At 46.6% G+C, this 20,160-nt stretch overlaps 1 protein-coding gene across 2 annotated transcripts in view; it reads right to left on the bottom strand.

Moving 5' to 3' along the window:
• Positions 1 to 17,055, bottom strand: part of SLC7A1 (solute carrier family 7 (cationic amino acid transporter, y+ system), member 1) — a 46,833-nt gene extending 29,778 nt beyond the window's left edge. For both annotated transcript variants that reach the window (XM_015568201.1, XM_015568200.1), the window contains exon 1: positions 16,981 to 17,055. The gene's annotated coding sequence lies outside the window, so the exon portion shown is untranslated. The remainder of the gene's footprint in view (positions 1 to 16,980) is intronic.
• Between the last annotated feature and the right edge of the window lie 3,105 nt (positions 17,056 to 20,160).

Here is a 20,160-nt window from a genome sequence, read left to right as displayed (position 1 = left end):
ACAATACATCAACCCTGACTGATGCACAGCAGACGTAAGAACCCGGTTGCCTTCTATTAAGCTAAACAGTAAAGAAATGTGTAAATATGTAAGGCAACACTCCTATTAAATTCCATTGTTTTAGAAAATAGTTATTTTCATTACAATGTTATTCATGTTAAGAGGTGTTATTGATGTCATTTTTGAGTGGATTAATACATGAATATTAGTGATGTGATAAATACTGATACATAACTCATTGAAGCCAAAGCTCTGGAAAGCCCTCAAAAGTCTACAAGAGTGAGGAGGCTTTGAGACCAAACAGTTTGAGAACCGCTGCTTGCTGGGCTGCCCAGTGATGTGAGCGCAGCCACGCCTAGCACCCACTCAAGTCAGGAAAGCAGCGGGACTTCCTTCAGGCTCGCTGAAGCAGCCTGGGGGTGACCCTACTCTATTCACAGTCCTGCCCTGGAAGCACCTCACCCTCAGTTGACAAGTCTCAAAGAAAGACAGGCTGTGCGTTAATGTGGGTGAACTCATCAGGATCCATGGGACCAAACGCCTGGCAAACGAATTCATCAGCACTGCCTTTCTTCAATCCAAGAATGTTCAACCAATTAATTCCATTTTTTCAGATTTGAAGATTCACTTACTAAAGTCAGTAATGAGAATGCTACATACACCTCATGCCTAAAGCATTCAATGTCATTTTTTTCATAAATACAGCAAGCAGCATTCCAATACCACACCTGTGCTGGGTTTCAAGGAGCACACAGAAACTGTCAAGGTGTGACCCTGACACTATGTGACACCGTCACACAGGCGGGAGAAATGTACCTAAAATAACGGCAAAACATCCACAAATGGACTTCCACTAAACAATGTGTAAGCCAAGGAATCAGATCTTTCCATTCAGGCAAAAGCAAATTTTTTTGTTTTATTAAACATAATGCCCAACGTTTTGCCAACTAAAATATGTGCTTTGCCCATGAGGTTTATCCTGTTCTTCATGCTGCATGCCTGAGTGCCTGCCACACACAGTTCCAGAAACCAGGTATGCAGCAGTGAACTAACGAGACCAAAATACCTGTTTTCATGGTGTTTACACTCTACTACTGGGAACACCGTTTCAAAAAATAAGAATGGGTGAATTATTAAGTGGAGGTAGCACACTTCTGGTCCCCTAAAGCAATTCCATTAAATAATTAGAAATAAGACGAGGCCCAATGACATAACCAATGCTCTATCAAGAAGGCCGGACATCAGCATTCCTGTCAGGAATGAAGCTACAATTGGAAGCACAGTTCAAGGCAATTAGGGGGTTTCTAAGTTCACTGACTCCAAACAAGAAGTGTGGCAGAACAGAGCTCCTTTGGGATGGCCAAGTTCCCACAGCCAAAGGGAGAAAGAAATAAGCAAGGTGTCAGAGTTCTGAAAGGAGGGATTTATAGTTCGCAAAAGCAAACCATAATTACATTTTTCCTCTGGCATACTAGTAAACAGTTTTGCCATTTTAGCCTGAGCTCGTTTGTTAAAAGGGAACGTGGGCTATGAGCCTGGAACGCACTGTGCGGAGCTGACTGCGCTGGCTTCCTCTTCAAGGAGAGAGGCAGGTGACAGTCCAGACTGGAGCCCACAATGTCCCCTGAACCATGAGGCCTCCAGGCACCAAAGGATCCAGACAGTGCTCAGACTCTCCACATTCTTCCCCTCTTTTTTGAACCTGCAATATGGGTACTGTGAGGACGGTGACTCCAAAATGGATTTCTGGGCCACAGGAACTTAGGAGTGACTCCCCTGTCTCTTAGCCTACCAGTCTTGAAACTCTGAACTTTGGATTTATACAAAAAATCACCAAACTCTTGTTAACTAGCAAGGGGCAGGCTTGGATGGTACCAGAAACCAAAATACTTTTACATATCATGTTCTGCCACACTGCCATCTTACCCACACTTCCTGACTTCCGTAGCTCTATGACCGCCCAGTACATTCCCACTTACCAGTCTCTCAGTTATATGTATCTTTGCCTTGATGACAGAGGTTTCTACAGCTGTTGCTAATGGTTCCCAGGCAAACTCACAAATGGACTCCAGTGTCTACCTGAAAATGTGAGTGTCCCACCTCTCCTCTCAATTGCCAATGTCCACCCTAATTCCACCTGTGCTGGGACCCACACCAGTTTCTGCCTACTCCCTAAGGCAGCAATAACATTTAAACAGAAAAGCTGTTTGAAAGATCGTACTAGACAGACACTGTGGTTCTACAATGCTTATCAGGGAGAAAAAATTACAAACTCAACAGGAAATGTGCTCAAGGAAATAGCCAAATGTTCCTCCTACCCCCAACTCTTCAATAATTAAAATTACTCCAGCCCAGCCCAGCCCTGGCCAGTATTCTCAATGGTTAGAGCATCTGCCCAAGCCTCGAAGGGTCTCGGATTTGATTCCCAGTCAAGGGCACGTGGCTGGGTTGCAGGTTTGATCCCTGGCTCAGTTGGGGGCGTGTTCGGGAGACAACCAATCAATTTGTCTCTCATCCATGTTTCTCTCCCTCTTTCTCTCCCCCTTCCTTCCTTCCCTTCCACTCTCTATAAAAACAGGATTTAAAATTTTTTATTAAAAAGAAAAATGACTCCAGTACCAAGGAAAGGACCACTGGCCTCACAACCTGGTGATTCATCCTTCCTCTGAGATGTGAAATGCTCCTCTGAAGGCCCAGGACCCGTGGCTGTGCACCGGGACAGGCCAGTGCAGGCCATTCCTCCCATCCGCACAGATCTCCTGGGGAGGGCCCACTAGGGGAGGGCCAAGTCAGAGGCCGCAGGACAGGTTTTTAGTGGGGGGTAACTTGGCCCTCAGGAACAGTTAGCAATGTCTGGAGACATATTTGGTTGTCACAGCTGAGAGCTGGTGGTGTTGGCATCGAGTGTGAAGAGGCCAGGAATGCTGCTGACCGTCTTACAGGGCATGGCACAGCCCCACACCAAGAATGATGGCCACCGAGATGGAGGAAGCCTGCCTTCTGTATGGAGCTGTGTGGGCTGCAAAGTGCTCTACTAATATGTTTTTAAGTGAACTGGCTTAAAAATTATTGTTAAACAATGTTTTATTTTTAAAAAACCAACACTACAAACAATGTTTGCAAATGAGTATGTATTCATCATAAAAACCGTGTTACCACATCCCTGAAGAACCCTCGATGTTCCCAAACCAGGATTGAGAATAACTGAGAGGCAAGCAGATGAAAAAATAAGAAATTAAAAGATGCAGTGTGAACGACAAGCTTCCCCTCCTCATCCGGGTCCCCATTTCTAAGAGCGGCTCGGGTATCCTGCAGAACTGCCTCAGATTCACTCCTTTGCATGTAACTCGAAGATGATGACAAGGTTAGAGAGGCGACTGCCAGGTGGGGCTTCCGGTGAGGCAGCGGAGCTGACCTGTGCTGTGTCTGTGCTGTGCTGAGCCTCCAGAGGGGATCCCTCACCCCCCCGTTCACAGATGAGGTGTGGGAGCTCAGAGCAGGTAAGCAACTCAACTTCGATATTAAGGCTCCATTGCCACGTTATAAAAAATTCCTCTTGTTATGAAAACCCGCTGTCCGGGTGTTTAAGGGTGAAGGACATCTCTGCCCCGTGGCTCTGAAGGAGCACAAAGAGGAGGCAGCGTCCAGAGACCAGAAAGGTAGCTTCCTTCCCAGAAAGGCTCTGCCTACCAGTGAGCGTGAAGCTCTTTGTTTTTTAAAACCTGAGAATTTGAAAAACAAAATCACAGGTTCTAAGAGTTGGAAGGGACTGACAAGTCATCTAAGGCAGAGATCCTCTCAGACTGTGAGAGGCAAAAATGATTAGGGCAGAAAAATAGTGGGGAAAGAGGAAGGGAGGACTGGTGCTGGGGGAGGGCAGGTGTGGAAGAACAGGCTGCTTTTCCATTCCATCCTTGCCGCCCCACTCTTTAAATGCTGTCACCAACTATGCTCAGAATCCTTACTCTGGTCCTGCTATAATAAACACATGCCTACGCCAGACATGTCCCCAATAACAATGATAATTCTATCCTATATAATAAAAGCCCGGACCTGATCGATTGCCCTGCAGACAGCGACCAGCAGCCAGCAGGCCCTGATCGCCTGATCAGGGCCAGGCCCCAGGCTGGGACGGGGAACTGGGAGTGGGTAGTAGCAACCAACCTCCCACAGCGCCCGGGCGGGGAGCTACGACCTCTCGCCAGTTACCTGGGGGCGGGGGTGACAGGGATGGAGGTGCAGCGAGAATGCAGGGTGTCCACTGAGCTTGCTCTCACTCCTTCTGCTACCCTCCTGCTGCAGGAAAGCCCCCACGCTCAGGTGCCGGGTGCCTGAGAGGAGCCTGCCCTGCACCCGCACAGCCTCTTCCGGGTGAGCCAGCCGCAGCCGCCAAGACCGACTGCAGGAGGGCTCCCTGTGGGTTCGTGCAGGAGCCAGTCAGCGAGGCCGGCTGGGAGAGAGCACACTGCCTGCCTGGCTTCCGTGTGGCACCACTGGGCAGCCCAGAGGCCCACGCTGTGCCCCGGCCCGCGGCATCAGGCTGCACTCACCACATCTCCGCGTGGGGATGCGGGTGCCGTGACTCAGGTGGAGGGGGATGTGCAGGGCCCAGGGTCCAGAAGGTAGCCGGGACCTGCCCTTCCACACCAGATGCTTGTGCTTCGATCGCCAGCCAGGCCTAGGGACCGCACCCATGCACGAATTTCATGCACCAGGCCTCTAGTAATAATAACAATGATGATGATGATGGCTAACATTTATATTAAGTGCCTACTATGTACCAGGGCCCTCTTGTAAGGCACTGAGTGTCATGTCATTTAACACTCAATCTGGCCCCTTGAAGCTTATACAGCTTTTACACCAGCTCACGTATGAAAAACCAGCTGTTTAAAGAGGAATCTTGGTTCAGACCTCCGCATGACTAACTCGAGATCTACCCTTATGCTCCATGATTTTTAATAGGACCGAGAGTCCATGTACCTACAATCAGTCCCCTGGGGCAATGGGCCGTAATGTCATTACAGTAAAACTTTAGTTAGACACAGGGACCATCCTCCCACTTAAAAAACAGGTTCTGAAGACAACTTTGGTTCTTACCCCTGATGAAAGCCACTGGATTTATACTTTAGATGGATGATCTTTATGGTATGTAAATTACCATTAATGAAGCTGTGGAAAGAAGAGGGGAGGGGAGGGGAGGAGAGGAGCACTTTGTCTACATAGTTTCATTCTGCTTCAAGTCAAAACTCTCCCGCCTACCTCCAAAACCAACCATGAGAGCTCTGGGTGCGTGGGAAAGAAGATGTCCACTCGAGCTGCACAGCAGCTATTCTGTGGGAGACCCATTTCGAGTTGAGTTTCAGGAACATGAAACTGTTGAGTTTCAGGAACATGAAACTGGCTCCTGGTACTGCCATATCTCCGGTTCCAGTGTGAGCATAAACTCCAGTTTTAATTCACAGCTTAAATATTCCATGGCAACAGGACATAGAATAATAAAATTGAGGAAGACTGCAGCATTGGCTGGTTTAGACGACAAGCACAGGGGATGGGAAGAGGGGACCCCTCCCACTCTGTGTACACATGGTCCAGGATCTCAGAGAAAAAGGGACAGCTTTCATACGTAATCAGAAGGCACACAATCACAGGCAGTAACAAATTTAACAAAGTATCTTAGCTCCAACACAGTATTTTCTAAGACCAGCAAGGTACACATACAGTGAGGCAGGGGAAAAAAACGTGCCCCGCTTGGGAAGTGGGATGTACAGGAGACACATTTGTAAATGCTTCCCATACTGAAGGTCTGGAATGCTCAGGAGGCTTGGAGACAACCCTTTGTCTGCCCAGGCACACCTGACAGGTGAGTTCACGCTACTCTCCTGGGCACTGACAAGCTCTTGTACAACTTCCTGCAGGCAGGTGTTAGCCTGCTCCGTCCTCCCACAATGGACATGTCCCAGGGTGTGGCTGCTCTGAAGCAGCCTTAGATGTGCCCAGGAGCTGCCAAGGGCAGCCAGGTTCAGAGGAGCCTGCCTGCACCAGCCCACGGATTATTACCAAAGGGAATTAAGCAAGCACTTGCAAGCTTTGGGTTCTGAGTTTCTGTGCTTTGATTGCCTTTAATTTGTTCTCCTGGGGCTAAATCACTTGGCTGTGTCACTGCAATTCTACATATGAACACAGTCAGGGAAATGCAATGTGCAGGGAGGCTCCCCACAGGAGACTATTCTCTCCCTGGGAAGGAGGCACAGGCGGCATGGAACCACACACACCTGCCATTTAGCAGTAGGGACCTAATTTAAAGATGGCTCTGTCCTCCCATTTTTTCTGCTAAACTCACACAAGATTTCTTCCTGAGAACATTTCCACCTGCACGAAATGGTCCCAACAGGCTACAGCCTATATAATAAAAGCCTAATATGCAAATTGTCCCCTTGGGCGGTTGTTTGACAGGGAGACTGGGAGTTCAACTGCTTGCTATGGTGTGCGCTGACCACCAGGGGGAGGTGCGGAACATGGCCGGCATCAACAACACTGCTGGCAGTGGGCTGCAGTGGAGGCGCTGCTGGCCCCGATGAGAGCAGGACTGTGGCGGATGGTGGAGCAGGTGAGCGGGCAGTGCCAGGCTGAGGTGGGTGCAAACGGTGACCCGATCGTCCCGCAGATCACCCTGCAGACAGCGACCAGCGGTGGCAGCGGTGGGGCACAGAGCTCCCAGGTGCTGAGGGAGCCAGACAGGGAGGCCCAGCCCTGATCAATCGCCCTGCAGGCGGGATGGTGAAGCAGGTGAGGGGGCAGTGCCAGGCCAAGGCGGGGTGCCAGGTGGGGCTGCAAGGCTGGGGGCGCAAGCTGGGGCCCAATCTCCTCAAGCCACCCTGAGGGACTTGTGCACCAATTCATGCACTGGGCCTGTAGTATGAAATATGAAATTATCAAGGGACACCAGTGTTGGTAAGAAGGGATTGATTACAAGATGACCTAGTACATTCCAAACCAGCCTATTTGCATACCGTTTTCATGAGTTTTTGTTGTATCCAGGCAGCATGCATACAGTTATTCCTAATGCTGTTCCTTAAAGGCACCCACCTTTCAATGATTTAAATTTTCTTTCGGAAAACCTTGTATTACTCTCATAAATGGAGCACCAAAGTGATCTGAGACCAGATATGAGCCAGCCCCACCACCCAAATAAGAGGCCTTCTGTTTTCTGCAGGGACCCTATGGCCAGAGCCTTATGGGCAGTGAGCTCTGGACGTTTCCAGTACATATTTTTTCTAATGTGCATTTGCACTTACACTATTAAGATGAACATGTTTGTGCATGCCCTAAAATCATCTGTCACACAACACACTTAGGGAAACGAAATATCTAGTCCACGAGGTGTCAAATTAGGCACTTGGCCATTTTTGTACTGACCACAAATTAAGAATGGTTTTTATTGTTTGTTTTTTTAAAAAAGGAGGAAGAGGAAGAGGAGGAATAGACCAATTATTCGACAGAGACTACATGTGGCCCAAAAAGATTAATATATTTTCTCTCGCCCTTTTCATGATCTAATCTACACTTTTATTTTACCATGGAAGTCCAAATACTCTGAATGACTTAGACAAACTTGCTCCAAGTAATTGAAGAAATTTTATCAAAGAAGCCATCAGCTTAAATGCTTTCAAAATGGGCCTCTATCTGATCATTTCGACTACACATTAAGAACTGAGGCTTGTCTGAAACAACCCAAAATGTAGGGCTGCACATGTAGCTAGTCTTTGTCCTCCGAGGCCTGAAGTGACATCCCATTTGCCCCCGGGCCACTCTCCACCCTTTTCCACTAGGGCTCCTAGCAATTGGGCACTGGCAGGAGAGGGAGGGGATGGCCTCCTTGATGGAAGCTGTGGTCACCAACTCTCTTCTGCACCCTCCAGGCCTAGGGTTGCAGGGTTGCTCAGGGTCCGCTGTCACACCCACAGGCTTCTTAAACAGCAGCTTTATTAACTCACCTCAGACTACCTACTCTGAGAACGCCATCTGCTCCCTGCAGGGGCCCTAATGGCGAAGCCTTATGGGCAGCGAGCTCTGGATGTCCATGACTGCTGATGTCACCTGAGGAATGCTGGTCGTCCAGGCCACTGCCAAGTACTATGCCTCTATTATATACTCACACAGCTGGATGGGGCTTTCAGCCATCTAGTGGCTCACCCTCCTCCCTCTACAGTGAGTTACACAGACTTCCCCTAGAATAAAAAAATGCCGGACAGATTCCAGTGACCAGTTACAACAACACACTGCATTATAACAACACAATCCTCAATGTAATATAGTAAAATCTGCACAGCTGATATGTTGCAGACACTGATAAGTTTTCCACATGCACAGAAAACCAACAGTCAATCCTCACTTTATAAATAAGAAGACTGCGCCTCAGAGAATCTCAATGATGCTCACCAGGGCTCTAAGTGGCTGACGTGGCCTCATCCTAAAGCCGCTTCACTGGGCCAGTTCCCCCCAAGGATCCACCCCTGTGGCTAAGCCCAACCATGAACACAGCAAGGCCTCCAGCTAGACAGACGTCGCAGTCAACATCACACAAATTCAGTTAAACGAGATAACAGTCTCCTGACCTTTCCATGCATGGAGAAGAATGCCACGGTTCAGGGCACCTGGGTGGGAAGGCCTGCCCACTCGATCAAGCTACGTTATTGAGTTTGTTGAACTCAGTACTCCCTGAGTGAAACATGTTTTTCATGCGGCTCATTTTGCATCTGTTCACTGATCTGAGGAGGAGTCAGGAGACTTGCCTGCCCCTGGCTGTGCGATCCTGGGCAAGTCACTCTACTTCTGTTTCAGTCTTACCACCTGAAAATGAATAATTCATGTACACCTCTCCACCCCATCCCTATCTGCTCCCATGGTGAAGAGGCTAAAATCTCAGGTAAAACTGGATTCAAAATATGGTCAAGTTACTTAATGAGCTTCCTTTCCCCTCTATAAGATGAGGATAATGGTAGTAATAGCTACTTCAGAGTTTGGGAAGGTTCAAATGAATAAATATATGCGATGCACATAGAGTTCCAAGCACACAGTAAGTGCTGTATGCTTGCTGCTATTATTATTATTGTTATTACAGTAGTTTGTTCATCTATAAGAAATCTTTTTTTAAAATATATTTTATTGATTTTCTACAGAGGAGGGGAGAGAGATAGTTAGAAACATCGATGAGAGAGAAACATCAATCGGCTGCCTCCTGCACATCTCCCACTGGGGATATGCCCGTAACCCAGGTACATGCCCTTGACCGGAATCGACCTGGGACCCTTCAGTCCGCAGGCCGATGCTCTATCCACTGAGCCAAACCGGTTTCGGCAAGAAATCTTATTAATAACCAACTCATAGAGTGCTATGGAGATTAAGCAGGAATTCTAAATAAGTAGATTTTTATATTATATGATGGTGTTCTGTAACTGACAAATGACTATATAAATATAGAGCTTAAAATATAAAAATAAGCTTATTGTTTAATTTATTTCCATCTGTACTAACTCAGATGGGCAATTTGAGGGCAATTGCCTAGAAATGCTTAAACTGAGCTAAAACTATTAAGAAATGTAAGTAATAAATATAAACAATAAAATTAATAATGACCAAGTTTTTAACCAGATTTTTATTTGTGAATATTTAACTATTGCCGTTTCTGTAGCACTAACAACCATAGTCCTCTGCGGGGGCTGTTGGGGCCTGACAGCAACCACAGCCTGGATCTGCGTTTCCTTTTCGTGCCAGGAGCTGTTCACTGATGTGCCTCCTTTAGAAAGAAGCCGGTCACACACTGCGGGCTGTGGGTCACTCCCCTGGCGACACCACCCCACCCAGAGGCCTTGGCATATGTTGACTCTCAATCCTCAAAGTGGAATTTTACCTTGCATTTCGTCACAGAGGCAGCTTCTCCCACTTATTCTACTCTGAACTCAACAGAAAAAGACTGCCCAGCCATCTGGGCACTCACAAAGCCCAGTTATTTGTTTTGCCAAACTGTGTATACATTGAATGAAAATGTTTGTTCTCCGTGTTCCACTTTCCATCTCTAAAAACAAATGATTAAAGAAGAATTTCAAGGGCATTTCTTTCCGCTCGCTCGTCCCCTCCAAACCCGTTTACTAAGTATCCTCATTTCCTGCCTTTTAACTTGCATTTCTGCCCGGGAATCATCCACTCTTCTTTGTTGATCTTTACGTTGCTTCACAACCCTTCTTCAAAGGGAAGGTCAAAGTGCGTGGCACAGACACCAAAGGTAGGTGGGAAAGGCGCCAGAGCTGGACCACCTGACCCAGTGCCGATCACACTCCCACCCAGAGAAGCCCAATCTACCGGAGTCCCAGGATCCTTCATCCAAGAGTTGTGTACTGAGCGTCCACTGCACACACACAGTTAGGAACTGCGGGCGACAGAAAAAGCGAGGTGGTCCCTGTCCTACAGGGGCTTGTAGTTTAACAGGGGAGAAAGGACAGACACAAAAACACAGAAAAATATACAAAAATAGGGGAGAAAGAACATCAACAACAACAAAAAGGGACATGTCCAAACACGAAGGATTTCAGAAAGATGGAGGTTTGGGGAGCTGTAAATAAAAGTAGAGGATCTGGCCAACAAAGAGGAAATATTTCAGAGACGACGGGGTGAAGACTGATGACAGACCATAAGGTTGCCTACGTAAACAGAGAGGCAAGCAATTGTGAGCAGGTTTAGCCTAACTGAAGGACCTTAGTTTTCCGGGGGATGAAGGTGGGTGGGCAGAGATTGGCACTCTCTCTAGTTGGCTTCATCACAAAGGAATGGGGTTCTCAGCCAACTGCTTGCACCTTCACAGTATCTACAAGGATCCCCCAGAAGGCAGCCCTCGGGTACCTCGGTACTACACCTCACGCATCGAACCAAAACTATAACTGCTGAATGAATGAATACAAGAACAAATGCCACACTTCCCGGAGAGCTTTGCTTTGAAATCTTATATAACAATACCGTCTCAGGTGCATCTTCACATTCCGCGGCACTCACCGCAGTCACAAAAGCTGTCTGCCTACCAGTGTCTATGTGGGCCTCCAGCAAGCATGTGAACAAGAACATCTGCCATCCCTCCCAATGAAGCACCTGGTCTGATTCCCTCCCAACGAAGCACACAGTCCACACAGTCAGATGCAATTTGAGAAGAAAGGCTACCACCTCCCAAACTGAAGCCAAGCCAGTTCAGATACATGTTTCCAAGTCCCTTTGTGTAACAGTTGCAACTGTTCTTTAGTCATGGGAGCACTTACACAAACATCTAAGAATACCACGATTTTCTTATTTATACATAAAGGTATTATTCAGCCCTGCGCCAATTTCCCTTGATCTGTGCTGGAAGAAATCCCAGGGACGCCTTATCAAAACAATAAACTTCAAAAAAAAGATGACGACCTATATTTTCAAAAATACAGCACTGTATCCTGCCTCTAACTTAGGATAAATCCCTAGTATATTTTGAATTTTTATAAAGAAAACTAGATTTGCTTTGCCAATGTCAACTTTCCATGCTGCTAAAAGTCCCCAAATTTAGAATCTGCAAACAGATCACAGGTAGCCAACATAAAAGCTGAATTGAGCTTTTGGATCTGCTATATGCACAAATTTACAAACTTGGCCCAAGGGAATGTATTTCTGTCCTAATGGAGGGACACTGGTGCCAGCACTGGTCACCTGCCGCTGCCTTGCAACTTCCTAAGAAGGACCTATCCCCCTTGAGAGCTGAAAATACACTTATTAATTCTCACCAAACATCATTAATACTCAATGCTACCTAATGCTCCGTGAATAAGGGCAGAAACTCCTGGTACTGGCAGTCAAGAAACAGGATGCTTCCTGCAGGCAGAAAGAACCACACCGCTCTCTCAGATGAGATGGGCCAATCTGGGAGTTCATTAATGCAGGTAACCTGGCCTTAAAATTGGTGTCACTGGCATTATGTCATTGTTTCTTGGGTCTCCAGTTCTCCCCACTTTCTAAAGGCTGACAGCAACAATACCAATTTCAGATCAAACATATACTTCATGTAGCTGCAAAATGTCAGGCTTAGGAGGAGTTGGAGGCTGGCCCTCAGAGGTCCCGAGTAAGGGGAGATGGGCTAGAAGAGGACATCCCAGAAAGAATACAGAAAACTCCAGGAATTCAGCTCCAAGTGGGGCTCCACATTCAGACGAGAGGGCTGTGTCCATCCTGGGGCTGCAACTCACTTTACAATGACAACATGGATAGATGTCCTGCTCCACTCTGAAATGCCAAAAACATAAGAAATAAATAATATCTCAGTCAAATGTGGTTTTCTTTGGCCAAGAGTCCTGTCTTTGGGAAAGCCTGCAAGGCAATATTAGTGAGCAGACATGTCCGTACAGCGCTATTAGAAGACAACCCAGGCACCCCTGGCTCCCCCGTGCTACCAACAAGGACATTCTTCCCGAGCCTCCTCCTTTTCACACCTCTGCTCCCGCTGGTTGTCCATTTATCATGGGCTGTGGAAAGCACTTTTTGCTTCCTACTTATTTTAAAACATTTGAGAATCCAGACAAGGGACAAGCTCTGACTTCCAAAGCTGGGTGATAAATCTGTGGTTCAACCTGCCACGGCCTCCAAGAGTCTTACGGTCACTCCTTCTCTCGGTATTGCCAGACCGGGAAGTCCCAAATCTTCGTCACCCCTCATATGAACTCTCCTCCACCCCCAAACAAAAGCAAAGTTTTCCTTGGGACTGGCAGATCAGAACGTTCCCCTCCTCTGTAATATAACCCTTATCGGATTTCTGTCCACAGAGCAGATTTAAAGCATCTGAACTTCGGCTGCACAATTGAAGCCTTTTTTGCAAACCTGACTACTTGCCATCCTTTGTCTTCCTTTGAACCTTCTGTGAACTCAATGCAAGGGCGTGTTATTTTTATATGCGCGCATCTGCATATCCAAATAAGAAGGCTCTCCCATCAACGGGTCAGGTCTGATAAGGCAAATCTAAAGGGCTTGGGCAGAGTGCCCTGAATAGGGTGCTCCCTTTCGTCTCAGGCTGGTCTAACCCAGATTACAGAAAGCAGTGGTCCTTCAGCACCCCCTAGGATGGGCTCCGGTCTCAGCCCGTTAAAAGCAGTTTAGTTCACAGAGTCATGTTTGCCCTTATTTCTGCATGTGTACCTGATAGCAGGCAAGACCCTTCCCCTTCTCTCTCACACCTTTAACATCACTGTGTCTCTATCCCACCAGGCAGGCAGAGTATGTGTCTCAGAGGAGGAAGAGAGAAGCAGAGGTAGGAACACTGAAGGATTTTCCAAAAGAAACATTTCTGGCAGAAGATGACTCTTTCTAGAAGCACTGCTACAGAAGGGCTTCATCCTAAATTCCAACGGGGGGGTTAACACAGGCCAGCTTGCTTTCTTTTCCCTTTGGTGGGGCCTGAATGTATTTGTATGTGTATGGCTGTCTGATCCTTTTGAAAATAATCTCCCTCAAGCTTCCTCCCTGGTGAGATAGTGTGGGGCTGAAACTTCTCAGGGCCTATCCCAGTTTTCCAAAACCTCAGCAGGAGAGGCCCCACACAAAAGGTTACTGTTGTCTAGGGGCTGTTACCAGCCACCAACTGCCCAGGGAGGAAGTTCCTGACCCCACCTGTCTGCAAGCACCCAGGGGGCTGCATCAAGATCAGGAATGACCTGCCCCAAGGCTGCTCACTGCCAGAGGCATGAGGAAATGTACAGCTGTGACTAGCAGGGCTCTTCTGGAGTATTCCAAGGAAGGGGGAGGATCTGGACACTGGGCCAGGGCCTTTTCTTTTTGTAGTCCCTTCTCAACATTTCTGGTCTCTGGACTCCTGGCCTGTGCCTGCGTGAGAAGGAGGCAAGCCAGGGGGCACTCAGAGAGGAGGAGGTGTTGGGTCCCGGAGGACCTCAGGGCCAGGCAGCAGGGGACAGAGGACTGCAGGCTCTAAGCACCTTTCATCAAGCCATGTTCACCATATCCGGCTTCCCAGCACATTCATGAAACGTCCCTGCTTTATGGGTTACCCCTCGCCCTGCTCAGACAACCCATGAACACACATGGAGGGAGGGAGTTCCTTGCGCTGGACAGTACAGCCTTCTCCTTTAGAGGCTTTTTTCACACCTTAAAATGTGTCTTCATTTCCTCCTCTGGCTGCTTTGCTGAACTATCAAGACACATTTTTCCTCTCTGCCAAGGTGAGTGTTATAAGCAGCACAATTATTCACAGGCCCAACTGCAAAGTTTTACCCATGCAACACACTGCACATCTCAATTCCTGGTGAGGCAAACCTAAAATGTGCAAGTTTCTAGAGACTGAAAGGTGTAAACAAGGTGATTATTTATAAGCTACCCTCTACATTTCCACAAGAGGTGCCATAAATTAAATCTGATTTTCCCAAAGAAACAGTGCTATGGTGGGCTTTCATAAGGGCGCTACATGAAGAATACAAAATGCGAAAGCCACCGCAGGGCACAATCAGTCCCGCCCATGCCAACCACACCCTAACCCCACCATCCAAAGCTCTCCCCAGTTCTAGTCCTGGCTCTCCACCCTTTACAGACGGGTCACGAGTCCCACATTTTGAAGAACAATGTCAATGATGTTTCCATGTCACTTAACAGAAAGCCTTCTAATGAGCATATGAATTAATGAACCAGACAACCCAGCAAAAATAAAAACCATATACAACTGAACGCAGTAACACTCCATCCCCATTGCTTCTCCCCACTTCTCCCCCTGTGAGAAAGTACAAGAACTCCATTTAGATCAAGGAATTCGGGGAACTTCCCGACACTTTCAGAACATTTTCAGTAAAGCACTTGGGGAAGCAGGACCACTGTCCACTTTACAGATTTCCCAGTGCAAATATACACATGAGGCACCAAGCTTTTAACTGAATGACAGGCAAATGCAGCCAAGTTCTTCCCTGACTATTCAAAAGCAGGTCTCCCCTGTTGGCAGAGTCCAGCACTTCTGTGACCCAGGTGGGCCTGCCCTTTTACCTTTAGCCATTCATCCCTATTATCCATAACCCAATGTAAGTAAACCTTATGCAGGCTTAGGGGGTTGTGTGTATGCATGTCCTGGCCTAGGTTGTTTAAAGACATCTGAAGTTTGACTTTAGGGTTTGGAAGACCCTATTACATTATGTAAATTACTGAACTTGTAGACTCCCTAAAATGTATTTTCTCTAGCCTTAACGCCTGCCTGTATTCCCATGTCTGTCCAATCCATGTGTATACCTACCTATATGCTTTTTAGAAACAGATGGAGAGGCAAATCAAAAGTCGCCCAAGATGCACTATACGGAGAAAATGTCTCTTGTGTGCTAAATTTCCAGAAACAAAATATGACATGGTTAGTCTTGCCCCTGGGTTTACACTTTTTTTTTTTTATCAGTGTATCGTTTGCATGTGTAGATGCAGGCCTTTCATGAGGTCTAGACCTGGAAGGTATGTGGCCCTCAGGACACAAAATTTCAAGGAGTCTTTCCCATGCCCAGACAAGTAATAAAGTCCTGTAAGCTTCAGACAGTCTAACAGTAATTACAGAAGAAGGAAAGAGGACTACAGTTTCTGAGTCATCCACTCATTTAAATTTGGGGCAGGGCTGCTTAAGTGTGAAGGGAAAGCTCCTCTCCCTCTCTCATGGCTCCCAGGGAGGGCCTCCTCTTCAGGGCAAATGGTGTTTCTGTACCACATGGCCATACCTAGTGGGAGAGAGCCCTGCTGGGGTTTTTAGGGGCCAGCTGGGGTGTCAGAGCCAGCCAACCAGGACGCTCCACATTCATCCCCCACCAACTCAAAGGCTCTCCAGGGCGATTCCACAAGAACTCCCTTGCAGATCCTCGGGCAAGATGTTAACAGGCCGGCAGCCAGAGCAACAGGAATGTTCCAGCCACGGCCTGTGCCCAGGCTCTGCCCCCACTCAAAATGGTCCAAGGAAGCTATGCCCTCACCTCACCAGACCACAGACCCCAAACAGTCTTTCAGTAACTGGGCCCAAATCCTAGGGAAAATTATTGGATAATTTTCCCAAATTCTGATTGTATCAAACTCAGACGAGAGAGACAGTCTTCCCAGTTCAGTACAGTTACTCAAAAAATTAAGGAATGTGTTTGCCTAATGTCTCCCAACATTGCCATTTAGCGAAAAAGACATGTCTTCCAACAAAAGCTGTTTTTTAAAAAACCAAACTAGCTGCTAAAACGTTGTTTGTAGGTTCAAGGGGACATGTTATATAATGACAATGACAGAGTATCCCTTATTTCACAGAATATTAGCAAAACAACAGCATAAAATCAAGTTTTGGAGGAATCTTCTCGAATACTAACAGTGGTGATGATATTTGTAACTTAGAGATAAAATTTTAAGAGACTGTAAATTAAGTATTGTGAATTCTTACACTGTTTATTTTTATTGAGAAGTATAATAAATAAAAGAAGTTTATGAGAAAAAGGGCAGAGATTTGTACGGTTTTAATAAAGGAGGCAAGTTATCCGATGCTAGTTGCTATGTCCCTGTGCTCTTGTTCTGTAGGACCAATTCCCTTTCTTTACAATTATTTTCAGAATTATACACACGGCCTTGTTAAAGAATATTTGTTTTCTAAGCAAGACAAAAGGCCGTTCAAACACTTCTTTCTGTGTAAATACATGTGTCGCATTAAGATAACACTCAATAGGAAAAATTCCATCCAGATATTTTTCACTTTGAACAGTAAAGATTTTCCTACTAGATCAAATGTCCTATGAAAATGCCATTTCTATTAGCTACCAAATTTTCCATCATGGAGGTGTCATAATTTCCCAAAAGGTCTTTCTAAATGCTTAACACAATATAAAAACACAAAAGAGAGACATAGTTAAATATAACATTGTCAGGTCTACCTTTAGGACCTCAATAAATTTTTTTTTTTAAAGGAAAATATCAACTCACCAACTCACACTCCGGGCTGTGGACATTGACATCAACACAGTCACATCTCCACCGTGCCACAGTAGGTCTACTGTGAATCTCCCTTTATAAGCCTCACTCCCTCTTTGATCTAAGAGAACATTGTCTGCACAGAACAATTTCAATTTCCCTTCTTTTCAGGAAAGGAAATGTTTGCACTTCAAAGGGTTTCTTTGAAGAAGAGCCCTGCCATCCTGGCCCATCCAGGTTAGGCATTCCGTGCCCCAGCGGGGTGTGCACACCCCAGGCAGCTGCCCGCCACAGTCACTCTCAAGGCCAGCTCCTTCAAGGGAGGGTCTGGTGCAGGGGAAGAAAAAACAAACACATGAAAAATACTTGAGGCTTTTGATCATGACCTTCAGAGGTCTCTTCATACACAATGTACATTACCAGCTCAGGGAAACTGAGAAACATGACCGGGAGCCGTGGACAACGCAACAGCAGCTTCTAAGAAAAAATCGTTCCCAAAACAAGACTCACTCAGCAAAGATCCTTTTCTGGCCAGGAAAAAGTGGAGCCCCACTCAGTTATTGCAGGTGATGGCAAAGGGAATGGCCTTGATACATGAAAGGCAGAGGAAGAGCCACACTTCAAACGGTTCTTAAACCTTCCCCTAGGAAAGTGAGCAGTCACTAACAAAAAGCAAAATTCACAACTTAGAATTTCACCTCTTCTTTCTCCACTGGCCCACTGGTAGGGGCCAAGAGGATAACAAAAGTAGTATTAAATAATTATTAGATGTTTGCCAAGAGCCAGCGGTGTTTCTCCCGACCAAGGCCCCATGCCCATCCTTGCCCTTTGCTAAGTCTCGGGGGGAAAGGGGTATAGAGCAGACAAGAGGGGACCTGCAACACTTCTCAGGTCTTGAACAAGTTTTGGGTATTTAATAATGATCTACACCCTGCCCCACCCTGCGGTCATTCAGTTCACTTGCTTAGGTGGCAGCTGCCCAAGTGGTGGGCAGGGGCATGAAGTTGGGTTGGATCCAATCAGGAGCCCTCTCTTTCCCACAGCCCCATACTGGCTCTGGGCTGCTTCCTGGGTGTGTGAGTACAGGTTCCGGTGACCAGAACACGGAGCTGGGTATTCCAGCACTTCTCACAAGCTCTCCACCTGGCACAACACTAACCTTTTGTGCTGGAATTGTGATTGCTTTTTTCTCCTCCTTTTTTGCATTTCTGTCCTTTCCAAGTTTTTCACAACGAGCATTCTAAGTTTTAGAAACATGTTTTTTTCTTAAGGAGGCTTTTGAGATAGAATATCTGACCACAGTTCATTCCTTCGAAAGTTCTACTCCTACAAAAAAACACCAAATATAAATGGTAGTAAACTGAAAGTTGAATATGGACTGTGGGCTAGATAACAATGCTGACTCAGTGTTAAATTTCCTGACTTTGATTCTGTGCTGTGGTTAGGAAAAACAAGTCTATATGTGGAGATCGATCAATCAACAGAAAGAAAGAATGAAAAACTGGTGATTTTGAGAAAAGGGTCCATAGGAATTCCTTGTACTACACCTGCAGTGTTTAAGTCTGAAATATTATCCAAAAGAAAGTTGAGAGAGCTTTTCCGTAAACTGCCTGAGGTGACCTCTGAAAATAATTCGCTACTCACTTGAAAACCCCAAAAATAATGTGAATCAAGAAGTTCAACGCTTCGTGTTCACTTTAAGAACACCCATGAAACCACCCAGACCATCAAGGCTATGCATACCCAAAAGCCACTAGGTATCTGAAGGATGTCACTTTACAGAAGCAATGTGTGCCATTCGTCGTTACAATGGTGGTGGGGGTGGGGGGGAATAGATGGTCAAACAATGGGGCTGCACACATGGTTCGTGGCACTTTGCAGGCCAGAGGGAGTGACAAGAAACATTCAAATTAATGAAAAGCAAGGTCTGACAACCAAGATTACTCTACCCAGCAAAGTTATCATTTAAAATTGAAGGTCAGATAGAGAGCTTCCCAGACAAGAAAAAGGTAAAGGAGTTCACCACCACTAAACCAGTATTATATAAACTGTTAAAGGGTCTTCTTTAAGAAGAAGAAATAAGAAGATAAAAAATATGAACAATAAAATGACAATAAATACATATCTATCAACAACTGAATTTAAAATTCAAATTAAACAAAGGAATCTAAAGAAAAAAATAAACTGATGAATAAAATAGAACGAGAGGCATGAAATAGGCTGACACATCTCAAAGGGAAGGGGGAAAGGGACAGGAGGAAAGTAACAAAGAACTTATATACATACTAGAGGCCCGTTGCATGAAGAGATTCGTGCAATAGGCCTTCCTTCCCCTGGCTGCTGGCACTGGTTTTCCTCCAGCACCCGGGACCCAGGCCTTTGGTCCGGCCGCAGCCAGGTTTGGGTTCTCTGCTGCGGCCCCAGCGAGGCTTGGCTTCTCTACTGTGGCCGCAGCGGAGAAGCCAAGCCTCTTGAGTCTTCAGTCTTCAGCCTTCACTCCGGCTGGAGCCTTCAGTCTTCAGTCTTCGCTCTGGCTGGAGCCTTCAGTTTTCAGTCTTCGCTCTGTGCCTGCATATGCAAATTAATCGCCATCTTTGTTGGGTTAATTTGCATACTCATCCGATTGGCTGGTGGACATAGCAGAGTGACACCAATTTGCATGTTTCTCTCTTATTAGTGTAGACTAGAGGCCCAGTGCACAAAATTTAGTGCATTGGGGGGCCAGGGGGAGATCCCTCAGCCAGCCTGCACCCTCTCATAGTCCGGGACCCTTCGCTCCTTACCACCCACCTACAGCAGAGGCGGGAGGGGCTCCTGCCGCTGCCACTGTGCTCGCCAGCTGTGAACCCAGTTTCTGGCTGAGCGGCACTCCCCCTATGGGAGCGCACTGACCACGAGCGGGACAGCTCCTGCGTTGAGCATCTGCCCCTTGGTGGTCAGTGTGCATCATAGTGACCTGTGATATCACTGTTTGGTCAATTTGCATATTAGGGTTTTATTATATAGAATATGTATAACTCATGGACACAGACAATAGACTTGGGGTAGGGCAAGATCCAGATAGAGAAAAGCAATAGGGGAGTGGGGTGGGGGTGGGGAGAAAGGACATCTGTAATACTCTCTGAACAATCAAGATTTTTTAAAAAGAGTGCTGAATTTTGCTACACATGGTTAAAAGTGCAGAGAGCAATG

The sequence above is a fragment of the Myotis davidii genome, unplaced genomic scaffold (genome assembly GCF_000327345.1).
Source record: "Myotis davidii unplaced genomic scaffold, ASM32734v1 scaffold84, whole genome shotgun sequence".
Lineage (NCBI taxonomy): Eukaryota > Metazoa > Chordata > Mammalia > Chiroptera > Vespertilionidae > Myotis > Myotis davidii.
Note: the sequence above shows the minus strand (reverse complement) of the source record. Positions and strands in the feature narration are given on the sequence as shown.